This window comes from Triturus cristatus, chromosome 3_1 (genome assembly GCF_964204655.1).
Source record: "Triturus cristatus chromosome 3_1, aTriCri1.1, whole genome shotgun sequence".
In the NCBI taxonomy this organism is placed as follows: domain Eukaryota; kingdom Metazoa; phylum Chordata; class Amphibia; order Caudata; family Salamandridae; genus Triturus; species Triturus cristatus.
The window spans coordinates 769378782-769384456 of NC_140583.1; positions in this window are offsets into that span (position 1 = coordinate 769378782).

Below are 5675 nucleotides of genomic sequence, written 5' to 3' on the forward strand. Positions count from 1 at the left end.
AACCTAGGGGCATAACATTGTATTGGTTATGTATGCATGTGCACTACTAACACAAAAACATGCTGCCCCGCTGCACAACCAGCCTGCAGGTCCCATTCAAATCTCCTGCCTTAACAGGCTGTAATAGATTAGCCGGACATTTCTGATTGCAGTATTTTGTTTCAAAGCAGTTAGGAACAAACATTGTCAAAATCATGAGGTGTGGCCTTGGCAAGCCTGCAGCGATGGTTTAAATTATTTTTTGCACGCATATACAATTGAAAGTAACATTTTAAAAGTAATCAAAAGTTTGGAAGCTGCTAATAATAAAAAAATCAAATGAACGGAGAATTTGGTTCACCATCCTGGCACTGAAGTGCACTACTCACTATTTTTAAGCTGTTACACAGGGTGAAAGAGAACTAACTAGGGACTCAGGCGGGCTCACTCATTGCACAATGCTCTATGTCTATGCTGTGGTGGATGGAAGCAACATGTTAATGACAATTTAAAAGAGCTATGGATGAAAAGGCTTACCCAAGTCCTTCTATGTATATATTGTCGTATGTATTTTATTTCAGATTTCTTGGAATAAACCAACCATGGCGAGACAGCTTTTGCTTTGACTTGGGCAAACCTGGAAATAGTGGGATATGGGAGCGATTTCACCTTTCTGAATGTCTCAAAATAACGTCCCATTTGATTGTTTTCCTTTGGCTCCCTCTGCTGTAAGATTGAGAGACTGCCTATTTCAAAAGTTGTTTGCAGTGTACATTTGGATCACCGCAAGTTGGACAGTGGCGAGTTACATATTATGACGCTCATCCAGGCCCGGCTCTAGGATTCTTGCTCAGGGTGAGCCATGAACAAGGATGGGTGGGCCACGAAGACGAACGGGCAGTGGTACAAAGTATTACAGAAACCTAATATTTTAGGTAGTGACATTGTCAACTTTTGCTATTTTTACACCACAAACACCAACAAACGAGGTGTTTACTTCACTTTCCCTGCTTCGCTTCTGGCTTTGTAGAAGGGGAGGAACGCAGCATATAGATTGGCTGCAGTCTGCTTCTGGTCATGTGCAGCAGCAGAAACATTCCAGCTGCCACACATCTCTTGGCAGCTTTTCATGCTTTTTTAAAAACAAAATTGTCAACTTTGCAGTTTGCAAAGCACTGAAGTTTAAAAATGCAGCGCAGTAAGCTCTCTGGGAACTTTGCACACCCCTACATAATAAAATAATGCAGACTTTACAATTATTTATCCTCCCTTTCTATGCATATGTTCATTAAAAAACACAGTTAAAAACGGAGTACCAAATAATGGCCTGGGCACCCAAAAGCAAGTGGCCTACCTTTGCAGATCACAACCTTTCATGAAACATTGCTTGGATAGTATCAGGGAGCAAATCTGGGAAGACATTTGTGATAAATTAAGCTTTTCAAATGTTCTAGGACCATTAGCATTCTCCACTTGCTGGAAACACTATTATTTCTCTGCAGATCACTCACATATCTTTCAACGAGTCAGTCCCTGAAACAGATGCTCACTCATAGATCTACTAAGCCCTTACTCGCCCTATGATCTCTGAATCCTCTCTCTGCAGTCAGGACCTAAAACTCCTGGTCATTCCTATAATTCCTTGCTTGGCCCTGACCAACATGTCCCAAGAAGCTCATGCCTATCCTCTTTTATGTAGGCTTCTGTTCACACTTAAATATCCATAGGTGCTACTCATCCTAAGGCCTTCAGACTCTTGTTCACCATCAGTTGGTCTCTAAACTACCCACATATTAAAGAGACCCTGAAACTCATTTCCACTCTCCGATCCTCTGAGACACCTGCTCAGGCTCAGATCCTTAAGGTTCCAGCTCACTCTCAGGTGCCTTTTGATTCCAACTCATCATCCGGTCACCTGATTTCCCTGTTCACCGTCAGACCCTGTAGCTCTTGCTCTCTTACTTGGAAGCTCTAGGACATCCTCATTTCCCTGAGGATCATGTTTACCATGAGATTCCGTAAAACCTATATATCCGTATAGCTTCCTTGATGTTTTGCTCACCCTAAGGGCACGAAGTGTATTGTCAACACCAGATGGCTGAAGATTACACTCACCCTCAATCCTCACAGTTGGTATTGGGGGGTGAGCATATGCTTCAGATGCATAGCTGAGTTTAGGTCCTTGAACCTCAAGCCCATTCTCAGTTTAATGCTTACTCCAAGGTGCCCGAAACCCTGCTCACTCCAAGGCCTTCAAGGCTCCTGCTTGTCCCAATGGCTCTGGCTCATTAGAGGCGCCAAGCTTCCTACTCAGTGCCATTTAATTGTGGTCCTGGCCCTGCTCAAGGGCTTAGAGGTTCCTACTCAGGGATATTAATCACTGAAGATGCGGTCCACCTTAGACCCCTGGGGCACATGTCATCCTCAAGTTGCTGAATCTTCTTCTCAATTTCACCTACCAGAAGATCTTGTTTACCTTCAGATCACTAATTTCCCTGGCCACCCTGAGGTCACCTGATATCTCTGCCCACACTTCATAAGTCAGAAAACTCACTGCAAAACTTCATGCTTCAGTGGCTGTACACACCGAAGTCTTTCATAGATGCATTTGATTGCCACCCAGAAGTCTCTCTCTCTGAGTGTGATGTCTTGGGGGTATAACACAGCTTGGTACTTGGAGACATCTATACTGTGGGAAGAGACATGATCTGAATCTGCTTGACATGCTGGAGGAAATCACTTCAACTACAGACGTTCTGTTCATTTATTTTATATAGTACCTGTGTCCTTACTCTCGCTTTCGTTCCCCCACAAGTATGAACAGCCAATCACTGCTCCTGCTAGGGTTTATCCCTTTTTCCCCTTTCTTTGCTCTCTCACTTCACCTGCACTCTAACGTTCTCACTGATTACATCTATTAGATTTTCTATGTTTTTGTCTGTCCATACCTACTTTTCATTCTGTCTCCGTCCCTCTGTCTTAGTCTCATTCTACAAAGCCCTCTATCTATTTTAAAATCCTTCTTTATCATTGTTCCTCTCATTTTTCCGTCTCTCTTGTTATTCATCTCTTTTTTCCTGTCTGCCTCTCTCTCTCTCTGTAGTTGTCCTGATTTTCCCCGTTTCCATTGCCCCTGTACTATTTACCTCCCCCTCTCTCTTAGTCTATAATTTCTTCCTCTTTCTCACTCCTCTGTCACCCACATACACTATATAGGTTGTTCTTTTCTACCTCCCATGTCCTTATTCCCCACTCTCTCTATACCTATTGTCTCTTTGAGTTTTACTTTAGGTCTTTTCCTGTCTTGAAACTTGTCATTTTCTTCAATTGTGTTTTCTCATGTCAGTGACCCTAATTTCCCTCTAGCCGTTGAACTTGTTTTTATCCTTCACCAAATGCTATATTTTGTTGTGTCCACTTTACTGAGTTGCTGCTGTCAGTAGCTACCTACTTTATCAAACCTTGACATTTGCAGAAGACCATTCTCTGTAGACATTAAAAGGATTCCTGTCCTTATAAGTGCTTTCAGTTATGCATGCTTTCAAAGGTTATTTAGGAAAGTGGAGGGAGCTTGTTCTACCTTTAGTAGAGATTAGACCAAAAGTATGTTTTATTGTTGAGTGGTAAGGGAAAATGCACCTATTTCTGGAGGAATTGTTAGATATAGTGGAGAATCCACAGATGGCAATTCTTTTACCATAGTATCTCTTTCTTGGAGGAATAGTATCATATTAGCCTTTTCTTGGGTTCTACTCCTGATTTGGCACTTCCTCTAGGTGCCGCTATCCTCTAAACCAAGCTGTAGACTGCGGGAACGTCAGAACTGTATTAGGCCTTGATTCATCCTTTCCCTATTACTGACCAGGAAACTGCTAACACTCTCTTCTGCATCCATCCTTTGCTTTATCATTTACTATTCTTTTTCTCCCTTTGCCATCGCCCTTCTATCCACTTTTGTTTCCCACCCTACCTTTACCAATCTCTTGTTCTACCCTTCTCACCACTTAGTCTGTCCTCATTTCATCTTTTCCTTGGCTATATCCCTCTCTCGTTTCCCCCTCTCTCACTCCCTCATTGTGCTTATCTCTAGTTATTTCCCCCCTCTAGCCTCTTTTCCTCTCTTCTCTAGTCAATGATTTCTTCCTCTTTCCTTTCCCCCTCTGCATTTGTCTCTACTCCCTGCTCGAGCTCTTATTTCCTTTTGTCTCAGTCTCTCTCTTTATCCCTCCTCTGCCCTTATCTCTCCTTTTGCCCCAACATAGAAGGTGAATTATTTTTTTCAGTGCAACATTGTCAAAATCAAATTTTCCTCTTACCTATATCTAGTCGTAATTGTTTAGGTCGAGCGTGGGCAACGCATGCTCTGCTCTGCGAGGCATGCTGTATTCAAGTATGGACTAGAAGCTCGGCCCATTTTCCGCCCATCTTTGTAATTGGCTCCTGTGTAAATGGTGGCTTTTCATTGATCAGTAGACTTATTAGTCCCTCCTTAGTACCTCCCTCTCTTCTTTTACTTCTTCTTTTACCTCCCATAAAGACACCCCCTGTTATATGTGTAGTTGCTCGGTGCATTTTATTTACATTCTGTGAGCACTACTTTGTTAAATCACTTTCTCCTATAGCATAGCGGCATCCTTACCTGCAACCACTTGCTTTTAAGCAGCATGGCACCCAGGTGCGTCCACCGTCCTACAGATCTGTTAATCCCTTAGCCACCCTGTCCCTGTAATAGGTCACACTTCCTGCCTCCTTAGGTTGTCAATATCTGTCACTGGCTTTCTCTCCAACCCCAGTTTACGTTCTCAATTGCAGTCCACGGTTAGAACATGTGGTATAACACCATAAATGAGGAAGAGTGTAGGAGTATGATGTTAAAGAAGTAGGTTCTTTATTTGCCAATGCACGCAGGCACAGGAAACCGTGGCGGTCAGGTCCGAGGTCTCAGCACAACTGCCGAACCTCCGAACCCCACCGCCAGAACCTCGAACACAGATACATGACCATTCCAACAGAGAATACAACACATCTTCCCTCTTAACACCAAAACGAAAATAACTCCAATTACAGATAAAAATCAAAAAAGAAAGTTAAAACAAACAAACCAACAAATAAGAGATCAGTGTAATACATAGTCTTTCAAATAATGAGGAACACGAGTGACTCTTGTGCTTCCTCTAGAAATAGTATCATGAACTGAAGTGGAAGTTTCCAAACTCCCCCTTCTTTCCGGAAGGCCTATAGTGCTTTCACTGTGACGTGCGCACATTCATGTTGCACATCCTGTAAACGCCTGCTATTATTTACACATACGTTTCTTTTGAAGTCTACTGATGGCCACCATGCAAAATATTTCTTGTCCTCCTCATTTTCTAGCTGAACCAGGAATAATTAAAATAAAATGGAAACAATGGTTTAAAGGTTTTGCTAGTTACATTATAGCCTCGGATAGCACAAAGTTTGATCCGGTCAGGAAATTAGCTCTATTGTATAATAATTTAGGTTCTAAAGGTCAACGTATATTTGATCATTTACCTGTTATCAATCAAAGTAATGAGAGTGATTGGGATGTCTATAAAGAGGCTGTTTGCAGACTCTCTAATCATTTTAAAGATGAAACAAGTGTCGTAGTTGAAAGGCATAAGTTTTATACCAGACGCCAACTTGAATTTGAAACAATTGACACTTTCTTAACTGAA